The following is an 18,216-nucleotide window of genomic DNA, read 5'->3' on the forward strand; positions in this document are numbered from 1 at the left end:
TAGGAAGAAAGAGCAGAAAGCAAACCGCCGGGAAGGAGACCGCAGCCATTTACCAAAAGAGGTGGTGTGGGGCTGCCACATCCACCAGAGGCAGGAGGGGGAGGGGGAGAGAAGCTTGGTGGGTTCAACGCCACGGGGCGCCCTACAGGAAGGGTGGCGCTCAAGCGTCAGATCAGCATTAGCATGCAAGGCAGCTTTACTAATCAAAATATTGTCTCTATTTTGCCTGCCTTCTGCACAAAGGGTCACAATCATGCTTCCGATGACTTCGCATGCTATCCAGATCATGAATATTTACTGCCCTGACCCAAAAAAGCCTTCTTTCTACAGGTGTTATGCAACAGCACATTGGCACAGAGGTTCCTAAAAATCCTTGGATCGTCTACGTGTCTACATGCCCCTCTGCCCCATGCAAGAGCTCTGGGTCTCCAGCTCTGGCCTCATCTCAGGCCACCCTCTCTCCCTCACATTTCTTCTGATTTCCCCAAGTTGGCCACTTACCATCATTTGGGTCCCAACTTCGAGAGCACCGCCTCAGAGCACGTCCTTGACCACCACCTGAACTTCCCCTACCCTCTAACCCCTCCACATCAGCTCTCTGCTTCCTCCCTTCCCAGCACCCAGCACCATGCACAGTGATGTCGCTTGTTTGTTTGACACTGCCTCTCCCCCTAGTAGACCTCACGCCCCGTGCCTGTCTTGTTTATGCTATACTGCAGCACCCAGGTAAGAACACAATTAAAGATTTGCTGAATGAATGAGTGAGTGAGTGAGTGAGCACACCTGGTCTCTCTGAACTTTAATCTAAGTCTTTCTGTTTGGAACCTGCACTAATTTCTGGTATGTAAAAGGCACACAAAGCAGTGTGCTATGAGTTTGTTAATTCTGTTACTCTTAACCTGGTTTGAACTCCATGCCATTACAGTCTTCCAGATTTAACTAACAGTACCATCTGGCTCCAAACTCTAGGGTCTCATTAAATGAGCAATAATAATAAAAGCAATTGCAAAAGAATAGAGGAGATTAAGGAGACAGCAATGAAATAATGTTGCCAGCACAAGGCTGTTGATTTTGTTTGTAGCTCACTGGTGTGAGGATAGATCATTTTATTTCTCAGATTCACTCGGCTACAATAAACCCTGGCACCAGGCATGCAGAGCGGGCGCTGATCAGTGCTAAAAAGTGATGATGTGAAGATGCCTCTGCAGAGTTCTGTCCTGTCTGGTAAACCTAGAAGATTAAATGTAAGCCATCCATTGAAATTCAGACCATAATGATTTCTTCCATGATTACTTTTCCTATCTGCAGAAATGTGCACAGCATTAATTCCAAGCAGTTTTCTGCTGTTTCAACAAAAATTATTTAATTAAGATATTCAAATTACGTGGCACTAAATGAAGAGGGGTATAGAGCATTTTTTACATAGCCCCTGGAAATTTCTATAAAATTTATCATAGGAAGCTTAACAAGCAATTGGAAAAAGGTTGGATAAAAATGGGTGGACATCCATATCATAGACTAATAAGATTCATTGCTATCATCTTTATCATTTCTCTTGATATTGTTTCTTTTCATTTTGATTATCTCTATAGAAATATTATTTGAGAAAAACCATTAAGTCAAGAGCAAGTGTAAACCAAAATTTCATCTGATCCATAAACCACAAACTTTGTAGCTACCTTGCAATCCTTATAATAACATGGTTTCTAAACTCCTGAGCTCCTGTGGATTGCCTACAGTCACAACCTGCCCATGTTCTGGAAATGTCAATAACAATGTTACTGTTACTTTTGTTCTGTAAGGGATGATATGTTTATTTGTAAGCGAAGTAGTACAGATCAGAGACTCTCAAAGTGTTTTCCCCAAACCAGCAACTGCAGCACCCCCTGGAACTTACTGGAAAGGCAAATTCTCAAGCCCTACCCCAGACCTACCACATCAGAAACTCAAGGAAGACCAGCCTTCTGTGTTTTACAAATCCCAGGTGATTCCAACACACACTCAAACATGAGAACCCCGGCGTAGTGCAACAGTTCTCAACCAGGGTGACTTTACCCCTCAAGGAAACGTGGCATGTTTGGAGACATCTTCAGTTGTCAACAACTAGGGGAGAGGATGCTACTGGCGCCTGGTGGGTAGAAGCCAGAGGTGACGCTGAACATTCTGCAGGGCACAGGACAGCCCCATATCAAAGAATGATCCAGTCCAAAATGTCAGCAATGCCAATGTTGGGACACTCTGGTTGAAGGAATGTCAGCAGTGCCAACATAGGACAACTTTTCCAGCCTATGAAGAAAATTGCCAGAATGTTGGGACATTCTGGTTGAAGGAAAGAACTTTTGATCAGCAGACCTGAGTTCCAATTATGGCTTCCTGTTCATTTTCACTTATTTTTTACTTTGTTTTGGTGTTTTATGTCCTATAAAATATTTTTCTTCTAAATCTACTCAACTTGCTCTGGGTTTCTACTGGTGTCATCTTTAGAAAGTCTTCCTCCAGCATAAGTTACATAAATGTCTTCCTGTATGTTATGATTTCCCTTTCTACATTTTAATTATGTCATCCATTTGGGATTAATTTTGATAGAAGTTGTGAAGTAATGACTTAATTTATTGCACAAAAGCCTTCATACCTGGAATATATGTAGTCATTTCTACTCCCTGAGCAACCCAAACTGATAAGATGTGCTTCACCAAAACAAGGGAATTAACAAAGCAAATGGAAGGTTCAATTTGAATCAGCTTCATTTTCATGTAACCAGAAATTCAGTGTTAGGTTAAATAAGATAGAGGTTTATTTCTCACATTTAAAAAAATAAAAGGGTGACAATAAGCAGCCCAGTGCTTATTTGTCATCTCCACAATTATCAGGGACCTAGACTCCTTCAAGATTGCATTGACCCTATGGTCCAACCTGGCTGCTAAAGCTCCAGCCATCACCTTCTGTTCCATGCAACCTGATAAAGGAAAGGACAAAGGATAAGTTGCTTTTCCAAGGATCACACACATTTCTGCTTACATGGGACAAGCATCATGGACAACTTCTCCTGCCTATGAAGAAAATTGCCAAGTTATAAACAGTAGAGTAAGGCTAAGATTCCATTTTAAAAACCAGGGAGTTCGGAGGTAAGATTCCTAACATATTCTTTGGTAATCAGGCAATAACTCACTCTATCTTAAGGCAGGATAAGCAGTCTTAACTGATATGTTCCAGTGCTTTAAGGAAACCACTACCTTGGAGAGGAACTGGATCAATAAATTGTGTTAAGTTTATCTTACAGACTTATCTACTGAGGACTGACTGTGGATGGTGACATAATGTCTCTCACTGGACAGAGACATCATGAGACCACAAGTCAAGTGTATGTCCACCCGCACCCCCCAGTCCTTTGCCCCATTCAGGAAAGCCTTAGAAGATAGAATCCTAAGCCCTTAAGTGCACCTCCTCTCTGAGGTCACCTGCACTCCCCTTTCTCTGAGTGTGTACTTTTTAAATAAAGCCTTCTCACTGCTCAACTTAGTGCATTTTGTCTCTGTGTTCCTGTTGCGGTAAGCATCTTTGTCATTTTACTATTTCATTCTATTTTCAAGACTTAAGCACAAGTCTTCACTCTGACTTTGTCTACTCCAGATAAGTAGGGAGGGGCTACTGAGAGCTCTGATTTGGGCCTGCAAGTTCCCATCACCTGGGTGACCCGGGAAGGACTGCAGCTGTATGATCATTCTTTTTAGTAGCCTGACTGAAAATGTCATTTCTTTGCTTTTGGGAAGTTCTCAGAACATAATCTCGCTCCATCCAATGCTCTGCAGCTCCCCCAAATCCCGGGGTTGTAGGGGCTTAGTCCCCATGCCATATAGCTCCAAGCAGATGCTGGATGCCAGGTGACCCTGGCTTTAGGAGTTGGCAAGGGTTTTGTCCTATCCCAAGGAGGAGTTCAATGAACTTCCCTTTCTCTCTCTGTTCTTTACTGTCTGCTGCCTGCAAGGCAGGTGCCATTCCCCGCTACTCTGCTCTAATGAATTCCCTCCTTACCTACACTCATCTGACCCACTCAAGAATTCTTTCTTGTTCAGGGTCAAGAACCCTCCCCCACCCAGGTTGAGGTTCCTCCTAGTGCTTCACAGGGAGAGACCTCCCCAGACATAGCTACCCAGCGACAATCTCATTAGCCAAAAATAAGTTATAGAACCAACTTATTACAAGGGAGGCTAGGAAATGTGAGTCATTAACTGGGAGACTAGAAGTTGGGGTAGTAACATAATCTTTGCCGACCTGATTGTAGGAATCTGGAGGTTTATCCTCCACAGTAGAGAGGTGAATGGGATCTCCAGGAAGACAACTGTGCATGAGGCCAGAGGGCAGCCCTTGAATGGCGAGTCCCAAAGAAGAGGTGAAATCAATAGGGTCCCTGATAAAGAATACTGAGGAGAAATTTATCCTTTCGGTGGAGACTTTAGAACTGCATTTCTGATGGATACAGACAAAAAGAAGCAAGCTTTTCAAATGAGCCGTCATTAGTTCCAGGAAAAGTAAACATTTGTTCAAGAAAAAATTATAAGTTAGGAAAACTTTTGTTACCATGTGATAACAAGCATCCCCAAATCACAGGACCTTAAAACAATACAATTTTACCAGTACATGGTCAATACATGTTGCAAAAGGGGCTGTCATCATAGTCACGAAGGGACCCAGGTAGAGGGAGTGACCATCTTCTCACGGTCAGCAATGCCAGACGCACAGAGAGCCCTAGAGAATTTCACCCCAGCAGTTAAAGGCTCTGGCGCTTGTTGGCTGGATCTAGTCCCGTGAGTCCACCTAAACTGTAAACAGAGCAGGAAAAAAGTCCTGTTACATACCCTAAAGACAGAATCCCAAATATTTGCTGCAGAGCACCAGTGGCGCCCCCAAAAAGAAGTGTGGTGTTGCTGTGAACAGTATTTCTATAGTCACGGCCACATCAACTCTCAACAAGAATAGCTGGGAGGATGGAAGTTCTGGGAAGTGCGCATTGCATAGAGGTCAGGGCAGGGAGGTGGGTAGAGCATAGAAGAGCTGAGTCCTCATTTTCCACACTAGGAGGCCACAAGAATTGAGAAATTAAGAAACAGCAATAATGCCTATTATTTAAAAATATGAAAGTAAAAAAGCATAACAAATGGGCAAAAGGCTTTAAGTGCCTCAGTTCCTAGTAAGGGTGGGGAAGAGCAAGGATTCTTATTTTTCACTATAAGCCTGGTGGTGTTTTTTTGGCTTTTTAAATATGTCAGATATTATTCTGGAAAGGCAAGAAATTAAATTTTAAACTTCAAGACCAGGAGGAAAAGCCTCAAATATTTCAAAGCAATCATCTCCTCATCTTTTGGACGCACAATAACACCACATGTCATCCTCTCTGAAGAAAAGGGAGTACACAGTGGGACACCTTATCAGTGTCCCTGCCATTGTACCCCAGGTGCTCAGACCTGGGACAACCCTGTTTCCATTTTCACAAGCCAGCAAATAAGCACCATTTAGAAGCAAAGAAAACTAAAGAACTCAATAACCCCCGCTGGCAGGGTAATTTGCAGAGGTTTACACTTCCCAGTAATCACATCTAACCCTGTGCTACCCCCTTGAAAGCACAGTAGCATTTCTAGAGACTGGAATCCAGAGACTGTTAACACAACACACTTTGCTATTAAAAATGTAAATCAGCGGACAAGTGTAACTCCGGGGGGAAATCCTGGGTCAAAATACCTTTGAAACCAAAATCAGTCAAAGGGAGAAATAAAGTGGAAGAAACTCATTTATTTCTTACAAGCAGTGGTCCAGTGTGTCTCCAGACCTGGCTGCAGCAGAAGAGAGAGCTTCTCCCAGCCTCTCTGGTCCATGTAATTATCTATTGATACGCAGCTGGACTACTTCTCTCCACCCTTTGGAAACACCTATCGATATGGAGCTGCACTAAAGCCAGGCCAAGAGATTCTGGAATATTGCAGTTTTACCCACAACATGCCTGTGGGCTCAACCCCTGAATGCACTCACTACATTCATCTTAAAGTTTCTCTGATGCTTCCAAATTCTTGACATTGCTTTATACCTCTCTGAAGTTAATGAGGGATATCTTTTTTTCTATGTGGTAAAATATGGATATTTTTGGAACAGTCACTTTCCAAGCATATGCTTATTTGAAGAACACCCAGAGCGGGAGCCGTCTGGGGGCCCGCATGGCTCTGCCTCCCTGCAGGCTTCTAGACGGAGCCACCGACCCCTCGGGACTAAAGCTGTTAAGCTCGTTCTACTGACTCCTGTACATGTAAATAACCATGACAGGCGTGTATTTTCTCACCAGATGCCCTGAATTTCCCTTGTCTTTCTATGGTGAAGGTGTTGGTGGGAGAAGATTCAAGATAGGAGACTAAAAACTTTGTAATTCCATCTCAAGACATCTGCTTTTCAAGGCTCACCTCTCACAGTCTAATCCTATTATACACATTAGAAACAGGATGACCTCTGCCTCCCTGCATGACCCTGAGAGGTTTTTCACCTCTGCTCCCTCCTCCTGCCCAGGCAGATGGAGATTCTGGGACAAGCAGGGAGAAGGTCCTGTTCTCAAAGAGGCAAAACACAAAGTGTGTGAATAATTTCCAAAGTGCCCCCCTGGTTTTGGCGTAGTCGCTTGATGTTTGCCGTGTGCCCAGGGCTGGGCTGAGCTCTCGTGCCCCACACCCACCCCGTGGGGAGCTTGAAGGGATGTCCTTTGGGCAGACAGGAAGGGGGGCCCAGGTCGTAGGACCCACGGTGACGGTGGGCCCTGGGTGCCTCACCATGTGGTTGTACTTGCTGTGGCCCTAAAGGTGACAGAGCCTCCCCCCTAGGGGCACCACTCGAGGTTTGGGGACATTCCTCATAAAGGCAGAGCTGGCAAGTAAGGAAAAGGTGCAGCAGGAATGGCTGGGACTCCCCTTCCTTTGACTTAGCAACCCCTCCTGGCCTCCTTCACGGCCTCTCACTCACCTGCCAGCCCAGTGGCCTGCACGGCTTGCTGTCCCTGTTCTTGGCCCCTGGCCCACCCCCAGGGCCCTGTGGTGGCTCTCCGGAACGTCCTCTGCCCTTGGCCTCTTTCATCCTGCTTAGGATCTTCAGTTCTCTCATTTGTCTCCCTCATCAAACACTGGGTCCTTTCAAGGCAACGATGTCATTTATTTCAAATGATTTAATTAAGGGCTGTGGAATGAATGAATGAGCTGCGATGAGGAAGTGAGAGTTTCCTGATGTGCACATTTCACACCTGCCCCATGTCAGATGACTAGGTAACTCAAAATTCCATTTCCCAACTTGTAATCCAGAACTTTTTCTACCACATTTTATTATACCTAGAGTGTTTTTCCTTTTTAAGAATCCCTGATCAAACTCAGCTAACATTATGGGAGAAATTAGTTTAACCACTTGAAAGGGAATAGAACACAGAATAAAGACCTGGGAGGGGAAAAATTACAAAATTAGAAGGGAAAAAAAGAAGAGAACATAAAAGAGAGAAAATAAGAGGGATGATCAAAAACCCCTGCTTACTTCAGAGTTTCGCACAGGCATGATGCCAGGGGTGCAGCTGGCCTCTGTGGAAGGAGTGTCAGGGCCATGCCCTCAAGGCACCCACATGTTTCATTTCTTCACATCTTGATACTGGTACTCGAAAAACATGCTGAGTGAATAAAATGTAATTACTCTAATTAATGTCAAGACCTCTTAAAGGTCTGAGATTTCACCCAACACGCGGTGGACATGGATGCTGGGAGAAGACCCACAACCCCTGCATCAGAGACGAAGGGTGGATATTACTCATGGCAGTGGCTTTGTTTGCCCCAGTTACCTGGGCCCCAGCTCCCACAGGATGACAAGAGAAGAGACACAGTACGCCTCTACAGGCAGTCAGCTATGACGCAGAAGGACCCTGATGTTGGAGGACCTGAATCTTCTCTATGGGCAGTGGGCACACCTGCCCTTTTCTCCAGAGGAAGAGCTTATCTTTATTATATTGGAAAACCAGCACACCTATCCTTGCTTTGAAGGGAGACATTACCTCTCTCTTCCAAGGCTGTTCATATGAAAATCTGTGAATGGACAGCCAGAAACAAAGACAGAAACATGAGAAACCAGTGGAGAATTGTCTCCCTGCAAGTACCTGATGTATTCATTCACTCACATATTGAATGATTTAGCCGTCACATGCATGTACAAGCATGTGCACATACAAGCATATGCACACATGCACCTGTGCACACACGCAGGCCTGCGCATTCCCCAAATCCCCTCTCACATCCAGCCAGCTAGGGGGCACCTGCCTGGCTTCCATTCTCTCGTGGTCCCACACCCAATCACTTCTACCAGAGGTGGCAGATAAACCAAGTGACAATCTCTACTCCTCAGAAGTCTGGCTTGGGGGGTGGGGGAGACTGCCCACACTCATCACTTCATATCTGAGCTTCATCCCTGCCACACTGACAGAAATGAACTCAAAGCACCCAAAGGACCCAGAGAGAAGGTCCCTTGGTGTTTGAACCAAAGCCGTGCCTTGCTTTCACCCGTTCCGGGAGTGGCCATGTCCGAGTGGCTCATAGAGGGGAGAGCCCAGAAAAGATTTAACTGGGCTCCTCCGGGGAGGTTTAGGGGTCCATGTCATGGGTGGGTTTCTGTATTCTGTAAGAAGGTGAAATTCCAGGGCATCCATCCAGGCCAGAGGCAGGCAGTGGGTGTTGGATGGAAGGACATGCATCTTCCCTTCTCCGAGCTCTGGAATGCTTTCATCCACGTCAAGTGTACTTCACGTCTGAAAATGAAAGCCTCCTCACTTTTCAATATGGGGAGAAACTGTCCACTGCAGAAGGATCCCGAAGAGGAATGCCCATAAAGGGGGGACAAAGACCCGGGATGCGGAGCTGCAACCCGGAGTGTGCTCAGGAGTGGAAGGAAATGGCTCTCCTGACCTGGAAACAACCCGCACTTGGAATGAGAGTCTCCTGCCTCCTGACACTCCAAGGACAGTAGAGGTCAAAGCCTGGGGCTTCTCATGGGCTGGTGGGCTGGTGGGGTGGTGGGTGGTGAGGAGGGAGGTCTGCAGGGAGCAGAGATGCTGAGCTTGTCATGCCTGTGCTCTCCCTGGGGAGACGGCTGGTACGGCACCCCTCAGAGGGTGCTGAAGCCTCCCTGCCTCCTTGAACTGGAGCCGGCAACTCCCCAGTGGCCCCAAAGGCACGTGGCTTACAGTACAGCATTGCTTGATCCGCCTGAAAGAAACTGACAGCGGGGCTTGAAAGGAAATCCATTTCTAGAATAATCCGAGAGTGCTGCAGCTTCCAGGGAGCAGATTCAAGGAAAAGCAGAGCCCCCGGGGGATTTTCACTTTGCAGTGGTACTGCATGTATTCGGGGGTATATCCGGAGGACATGAGGGGTGACTTTAGAGGCGGAAGCTCTCTCCACCAGCCTAGAGGGGCAGCTTCGCCTCGCTTCTCCGAGCTCAGAGAAAAGTGAACTAGACGGCAGAGCCGTTTGCCGGCTCAGGGATGAGAGCAGGGAGCCAATGAGGAGAGCTAAGGTGGGCAGTGGGGCACGGCCGGCCGGAACCCGGGACGGAGCCCCGTGGCTGCTAACTGGCAGGGGGGCAGGAGTGGCAGCCATTCTAGGGAAGCGGGCTTGGAAACGTCATTTGTTCTTTTGCAATTTCTAAAACGGGGGTAGCACGAGGACATTGAATTTCACTTTCATCCACACAAATCATTGCAAACACCATTTCCCCGCCTCATACTTTTTTTTAAAAAAGCCACTAAAGCTTTTAATTTGGCAGCTATGTCTTGTTTGCTTATGTTTCAATAGGAACAAAGCCCTCTCCCATGTGAAGGATGTACTTTGGGTTTGAGGTGGGACGGAAACACTGAAGATGCCTCCCCACCAATTCTTCATCTACAGCTCCCCAGAGGCGCTGGCTTGTCATTTTCTCTGGCAAAAGCTTTCCTGACATGTGAGGGCAAATTTCACAACACAACCATACAGTGAAACATTTTGCCCAGAATATGGAATTTAAACGAAGGTAGGAAGTGACCCGCAGACACAACAGCTACCATTGGGTGGGTGTGAACTGCTTGCAGACATGGGTCTACACACATCTCAGAGTCAGGATTCGAATCCAGATGAGGCAGCTCAAGTTCGTGCTGTAACCACTGGCCCACCTGTGTGTTCCCACTACCTCAGACACCCTTCCGGGCTCATCCTCTTTATCCCTTTGCTGGCCCCAGGCAGTGCCTTCCTGCCCCGAGCCAGAGCTGGGCTGGGAGCCCCTCCAGCCTGCTCCCCTGGGGCCCTGTCCTAAAGCCCAAGTCTCAGGATGAGCTTCGATTTGGGTCAGAGTCACAGCGAAGGACGGGGCCGGGGTTCTGTCCCGGCACAGGAAGGCGCACGGCGTCCGTGCTGAACGCGTGCTTTGGAGAAGCAATGAGCTCCCAGTCCAGAGGGACAGCAGAGCCCGAGACGAGGACAGTGACGCCTCATAGACGGGCTGCAGGGGCTGTGGTCAAGATCATGGATCAGTTCCGAACCCACACGGGGAAGGACTGGCGGAAGGAAAGAACCGGATGGTGCCTAATAGCAGTAAGTAATATTTTAACCAGCCAAGAAGAGGGAAGAAACAACAGGAATGAAAAACCCACAAGGCACCTTGGAGAACAGTGTACAATAGTTCAGTTCATTGACACAAACGGGCTTCTGCAACAGTCCAGGCATTGTCTAGGCACAGTGAGTAAGACACCCAGTAAGACAGTCTCCCTGCTCAAGAACGTCGCAGGGCGGGGGGGCACATAAACAGAATGTGATGGGAGCTGATACCCACACCTTCCCTACCAGGACGTGCAACCAGGAATGGATATAAGTGGGTCCTTTAGCACCACACTGCTCAGGTATCCTGCCCAGAGCCCGTGGCCTCTGGAAGTCCTCGTCTAGCTCCCAGGGGACCCACAGATGCTTCTATATTCTACCCATTCTGTGAGATAGAAAAGCCAGAGGCTACTCTGGGAGTGGAGGATCCAGTCAGGCTCTCTGGAAGAGGCGATTCCTAAGCTGGGCTCTGACAGTTGAGTAAGAGTTCGCCAGAAAGAAAGGCAGAAGAACTCTGAACAAAGGAACAGCTGAGAGTGGTTACAATAAAGATGCTGACATTCCCTGAGTAATTACCAAGTGCCTGTCCAGACCTGAGAATTTCTCAAGCTTAATCCTCTCAACCCCTGATGTGGGGGTGGAAGGGGTCATTTTACAGATGAGTGAAGCAAGGCACAGAGAATTTAATTCACTTCCCCCAAGTCACACAGCCAGCAAAGGCAATGAACCTGGGATTCACAGCCAGGCAAATCTGTCCCATAGTTCTCAGTTACAGCTCTACACTACCTATTAGAACAACTGAGGCATAAGACAAATGAGGGGAGAAAAGCCACGGGGAAGGGCGGACAGCTCAGGAGGTGTGGATGCTGGGCAGTCAGTGGTGAAAAACAGGCTGGAAGGACACAGCCCTCAGCCTGGGCCAGGGGAGGCACAGGGGCAGCAGCTTAGGGTCTGAGCGTGGCAGCTGTTCCTGGATTTGAGGAACTAAGTGGAGAGGTCACACCATGTGTCTGCAGAAGCGGCTAGGGGCCAGGCTGCCAGTGCTGCAAGTGGCTTATTTGGGCAGGACTTAAAACAGGGGGCCCTTGAAGACTGCTGAGCAGGCAGTGGTACACTCTGTCCCAATCACCAGGAAGGTAAGTCTCAGGGCAGCGCTGAGAATCAGGAGAGGTGAGGGCTTTGATGAGATGTGCTGGAAGGAGATTGCTGTGGGGCTCACAGGCATGACATGGTCCATAATCTAGAAGATCACCTATGATCTGCTGTCATGATTGCTTGGTGGTTTGTACACTTTTTCCGAAGATTTGCACCATCACCAGGAGGGGGGGCCCAAGCACTGCTCTTCTCTTAACACACCCCTCTTAGCCTGCTCCTTTCTGCTGGGTCCCCTCCTCAATTCCCCCCCTCAAACCCTGATAACCTCCAACGCCTCACCCTGCCTGGGAACAGCAATTAGTGGCCATCATCGGCCACTCGAGCCTCACTGTCCACCCTGAGGAGCTTCTGGGGGAACGTGGGAGTGGTCTCCTCGAGAGGACGCCGGGGAAGCCAGATCTCCTCAATCTACTGCAGGAGCAGGTGCTTCTCGAATCCTTCACGCCACACAGCCCCTCATCTCTCTGCGCATCTACCCCTGTATTTGACACACTGCCTGGCAGTGTCACTTCCCTGTCTCTTAGATCGATATCGTTTCCTCCGATAGATTGTAAGAGCCCAGGGCGGAGACCTTCTATTCCTTTCACTTACTTTGAACCATTATTATTGCCCAACAAGTGGACACAGGGGACATTTAATGACAACACATCACACATATGAGAGACCGAGGGGAGTTTTTCCTTGACCAACAAGACTTCTAGGGGGGAAATGATTTTAAAACATTCATGCTGTAAATGTGTCCAAAGTCCCAGTGTGATCCTCCACTGTGATTCAGAAATGTCCCCAGGCCTCCCAAAATTGCTTTTCCCCTGAAGATTTCCATCTTCAGGAAAATAAAGGCCCATCATACTCGTGCCTGGTGGGGCGGTCAGGGAGGGCAGTGGGGTGTCATCTGCACATCCAGTTTCTGTTCTGCCGAGGGCCCATCCCTGAGCCTTTCATTTTCGAGACAGAGGCTGTGGGCAGGAGCTGGCTCCATGACCCCCACACGGCCTGGTCCCCAGGCAGACAGAGAAGAAGGGGGCCTGGGGTGGGCAGGGGAGGGTGGAGACATACTTCCCCATTCTCCTCATAACAAATGCGGCCTTGGAGCAGGAGGACCCTGCCTTCAGCAAGGCTGGGCCTGAGGTTCCATCATCTCTCAGGGTGGTGGACAGTGGACATCCATGTTGGCCGCATGACAGATCCCGGCACACAGGAGACCCCTGTAACCTCGGCAGCAGCCAGGCTTGTCTGAGGGGTGGGGACATGAGGAGGGGGCTCCGAGTCAATGAAGCTGGAGACCCTTGGGCCACAGATGGGTGCCTAACTGTGGGGACCAAAAGGTGGGCCATGGGATCCAAATCTGGCCTTGAACCCTGGGGACAGTCTGCTTGCATTCAGTCAGCATGTTCTAGTCATCTTCTTTGAGACATCAGTTCATGTGAACTCTTGGAAACCACCTCATAGACACAAATCTGACGGAGCTAAGAAATTTTATTTTTTCACTGTCAACAGAATGATATAAGCAGCACATTTCAGTTCCTCCTCATTGTTTTAATCAAGACATTAATTTACACCAAGCTGCAGGATCGTCAGCGGTGGCGAACAGGTACACAGGACACATCTGGAGCCACACACAGACATATAGTGAACAGACATACATTCCATACACATGCTGTTTTCACGAGCTACACCTATAACGACTTTGCATATGCAAAAATCAGAGCGACCACGCAGAAACACCCACCAGACAAGCTGAGTAGAAAACACTTAACGGCTCCTTCTCTACTATGAGTGCGTTCTGAGTATTGTTTGAGTTCTGTCCTTAGTGTCAAGAAGATAACTTCTTTTGCTGCTGATGTTGACATGCACATCTGCCAGTTTCTTACACTCACAAAAACACAGTCAGTGGAAATAGGAATATATGGACAAACACATTTAAGGGGCTCAGCGCATAGTATGGCAATTTTGCCTTATGGGAGGTTTGTAGTTTAATTCACTGCTTTTATTCAAATGGGTTTCTTGAATTGAGGGTAACAGGTTGGGACTCGTTTCCTCTGCACAGTCTCATGTATACGGTACCAGAGGCTCTATTTATTCCTGTCATTGCAGAGATGACACCAATCTCTTCCTGGTGGCTCTGGGAAAGGCAGCTCTTCTAGTTGCCATGGTGAAATGAAAGGGATATTCTCTCACTAACAAGAGAAATTTTGAAAACTCCATTCACTGACGGTTTTGGTCATGTTAACTTTATCCCATCTACCTTCAGCACCCCAAACTAGGACCAGACCAGCCGTACTGAGTACAATTTCCTTTTAGGCTATAAATGAGGATTAAATTTAAAAAATACCTTTGATTTCTGCTCATTCCCTGCAAATGCTATGAATACGGTGGCCTGGCACTTTACCTACTGCCCAGACAAAATGAAAAAAATACACTTGTTTGTGTTCATACTTTCATGGTTTTTCTAATGAGATCTCCTAATAGCTTCCTTTTAAGATTTCCTCTTCAGCCACTGAGTTTATAGTCAGTCAGTTCAAAGCTGAAAAAAGTAATTATGGGCATTTAAATTTCCTTATGTACTTCCTGCACATCTCTGTTGGGTGAAGGTACCACCACTTTCAGAGAAAACTAGGTCTAGGAGTCTTCAATAAGATGATCTCTTTAATTCTATACCCATGCCTTCACCATTCACAGTATTTAAATAAGTATAATGACTTCTTCCTAAACTAAGGATTAAAGATAATATTTTACGTTGAGTTATATTTCATGTTTCTCATAGCTTATACTCAAGTTAATAGTTTCTATTTGCTATAATAATTCCTAAGAAAAAGCCTTGCAAATGGTTTGATAATCAATATATACTCCTGGGAATCTAGCCACGGGGAATTTTCCCAAATGCAGAAAAAGATTCATGCACAAAAATACTCATCCCACTGACTAATCGGAAATAGCCATCAATTACCAACATTGTGGAAATAGTTAGAGGTTGAATATTATGCAATTATTAATATGATGTTTAAAAAGATTATGAATATAACAAAAGCATCTTTGATAAAATATTAAGTAAGAGGCTTGTACAAAATTGTATGTGTTACAATGACATTATGTAAAATTTTGAAAGTCAAACATGCATAGAAAAAAATATTCTTGGAAATACTTCCTGAAATGTTAGCAGTTACCTTTAATCATTAGTGGGACTATTCTTTGTTTTTTTATGTAGTCTAAATTTTCTATAATCTGAATTCTTTTCAATGTGAAAATAAATAAGAGGAGAAAGAGGAGCATCCAATGGAAACAAAATCAGTGGTGCGTCTCAAGGGTCCATTCTGGGGTGATTTTTGCACATTGTCAGGAATGTGGCTACTTCCTTCAACTAGATCTCCTAGTGAGCGTGGGAGGGGAAACACTGCTTCATACAAAGCGTGGCAATGACAGCAGTTCCTCCCGAAAAGTGCAGGGTCCTCTTGCTCCAGCACATTTTTAGAATCTGGTTTAATTGGGAAACTTTGAACTATGCTGACTTATTAGTCACATAAACAAAAAAATGTATAATAATGGAGGATTGCAGATAAACAAAACAGTACAAGAGGGAAATGATGACCAGGTTCAAATTCCTAGGAGAGATGTTCTGTGATACACATGGTTCAAAAGGAAGGAAAAGTGGAGAAAACGGAGGGGGCAGGCACACCCTTGAAAATGATCAATAGCAAAGACTAGTCACGGGAGCAGAAGGTAACAGGGCAGCCTTCAGGCGAAGCGCGCTGTAGGAAGTGTTCTTCCTTCATGCCCATCTTCTCATGTGAAAGCAATCACACACTCTATTCTCAGAGCTGAGCCCCCTGGAGCGCGTAAGACCATCCGCTGTGTACCTAGAGCCTGACCAATTTTTATTCACTAGTCAGAGACAAAGCCGCTCATGGGCACTTTCTGACTCTTTCCCATTCGGATGTCGGGTACTGCCTGTGAAAGGGAGGAAGGACACTGTTCGGGGTGCATTTCCCATGCCCGATCTCGGGGGACGATGTGCTTCCAGACGTACTGGGAGGATCCTGGTCAAGGGTCCCAGACCTCCAAAAACAGAGATTTTTTCCTTGGTGATAAAGTGGCTACAAGATCATTTTTTTCTCTCGAAGATGTGAGTTCTGACCAGTTTGCCATGTGCACAGAATGACTATGGTTCAACGATCAAGACTCGACTCACTCAGCCCAGGTTAAGACCCAGAAAGTTTCCAAGTGCTTTATTTGCTGAGGGGTTTCTGCGTAAATAAAAGGGTGAGTTGATAATAAAGTTAAGAGCTGCAATAATTTGTTGAAATGAAGTTTCATGATGACACCTAAAGGAACTTCAGATTCTTTCACTGAACTGGAATTTAAATGCAGCAAATACAAGAATCCATCATTATCCTGTGGGGATCATGCGATTTCCAGGGACCATCCTTCCTGGTGGGCCTCTGGTCCTCAGGCCCACTCCAAGTACAAAGGTGTGAGAAAACAAACGGCTTTGTTCTCACCCTGGTTCTTACTTCCTTTCCACCTTAATGCGTGAGAAAGAAAGCTCTACGTACAATCATCTATTAATTTTATCCCAAGTTACAGGATCAGAGGCTGACCTAGGGACGGAGGGCCCAAACGGGCATACTGATGGAGCTCTGGACCCAGTGTTGGCTCCTTGACCCACTTCTACCAGGGCCAGCTCACACCCCGAGATCGTCACTGCCCTCCCCTATGCCCACCCCAGGAGAGTAGATGGCACTCACCCCTCCAGAGGAAGGAGTACTACGGAGACACTAGACGCACAATGTTTTAGAGCATGTAGCTGGTGGCCTCATAAAACTACATTTTCAATGAACTTCTTAAGGCTATGCCAAACGGGTAACATCAAAGAAAGAAAGTGGATTTCATATCCAGGAGAAAAAACTATACAAAAAAATGGGATGACCCATTTTTTTCATTTTTCCACTGTTTCTTAAGATATCAGTGTTAACTATTTGTGGGGCATCTGCTTTTTCATATGCTGTTTTCACCCTCCTCCTTTCGTGAACGGCCCACATGGAAATGAAGTCATGTCCTGCTCCCAATTCATTTTCATTCACCAATTACTTAACTCTCCACAGAGTGAAATAAAAATTTAAGTTTAAGAAAACGGCAGTTGACAAGGGCTGTCATCTGTCAGCTCATCTTACAGTCAAAACATTTGAAAAAGGACCAGAGATGAGGTCAGCATCTTAGGAGGGATGTGCCCATCTCATTTTGAATCTTTTCTGATCACTACACTTCTACGGTTCTAAAAATTAGCTTTAAATTGTTTTATCTCTTCCTGATTTTTTCCTATAATTCAGTTCATAAGTTAAAATGGCAAATGTTTCAAAATTCAAATTATAATTCATTGTTAAATAAAATAGTGTTTCCATTCAACACCGTCATGAAAGAATTAAAATAGATTCTTCCTAAATATGAGAGGTTTATTTTCTTGAGTAACTCAGGAGGTGATACCTGCCCTTCAGATTACATGAAATTTGCATTAATCTTGCTCTAACAAAGCCCTTCATAATAGAGGGCTTTTTCATATGATCTATAATTGTCAGAATGCAAGGGAAAGTATTGACTGGCCAGAACTATTGAAAGGAGGTACCTGATGTAACACAGCCCCCCGGACGATCTGTCGTGACCATAAACTCTGCAGTGGAAGGACTGAGCGCACGGGCAGGCAGCTGGCTCTGAGCCCAGCCCCGGTCCCCCCCTCGGACCTCTGAGGACGCAGGAGGCACTCGATCAGCATTAGGCGGAAGGGACTGAGGAAGGAAGTCTTAATTGCGTTTCCAATCTTTGCAATTCACTTTCTCAAAACATCTAAGCAAAAGGAATGTCCATTGCTATTTTTTCCTAACTCGTCCTGGCCCTAATAACATTGTTAACATTCAGTTTCTGAACTTGGACAGGTAATTATGGGAAACCAAAATTTACCACTTGGTAAGATCATGGAGCAAAGCCTTGGGTTCAGTTTTGCCAGTTCTCTGAGTTACAAATTTACTGTACAAACGAGCTATTGCTAAAAACCTAGAACACCTCACTGAAACATATTTTGGTAGGAAAAAGGTGATCAACTTGCAATTGTATATGTACAAACACAAATAATGTATCATGAGAACAAGATACATGTTCCAGGATATGTATGTCAAGATATCCATAATAGAGTTAAGTAAGAAAAAAAATGCCAAGTCTTCAAACAGGATGACCTTGATTCCATTAATGCCAAAATGTCTGCATAGTTTTTGCAATAGTCGTTAAAGGACCCAAAGGATGCCTGCATTCCACACCTGGCTGTGCCAACCTCTTGGCGTGGGAGCAAAACTGGTGGGGAAGAGGCTCCCATTTGTTCCCTTATGTCCCTTTATTGTCTGGGTTTTACCCAACATATGATTTTCAAATCCAATAATATATGAACACAAAA

At 46.0% G+C, this 18,216-nt stretch overlaps 1 protein-coding gene across 8 annotated transcripts in view; it reads right to left on the reverse strand.

Annotated features, from left to right (window-relative positions):
* Positions 1-18,216, reverse strand: part of TRPM8 (transient receptor potential cation channel subfamily M member 8) — a 144,210-nt gene that overhangs the window by 1,876 nt on the left and 124,118 nt on the right. For 3 of the 8 annotated variants that reach the window (XR_005058924.2, XR_012123447.1, XR_005058925.2), the window contains 4 exons: positions 7,552-7,681; positions 6,997-7,206; positions 4,273-4,820; positions 2,338-2,956 (listed from right to left, as the gene is read on the reverse strand). The exons of 1 other annotated variant lie outside the window; for it this stretch is intronic. The gene's annotated coding sequence lies outside the window, so the exon portion shown is untranslated. Of the gene's footprint in view, positions 1-2,335; positions 2,957-4,272; positions 4,821-6,996; positions 7,207-7,551; positions 7,682-13,248; positions 16,022-18,216 lie in introns of those variants that run through there. 4 more of the 8 variants (XR_012123448.1, XM_073217953.1, XR_012123446.1 and 1 more) reach the window with 3 other exon arrangements.

Source organism: Manis javanica, chromosome 12 (genome assembly GCF_040802235.1).
Source record: "Manis javanica isolate MJ-LG chromosome 12, MJ_LKY, whole genome shotgun sequence".
NCBI classification, from domain to species: Eukaryota; Metazoa; Chordata; class Mammalia; order Pholidota; family Manidae; genus Manis; species Manis javanica.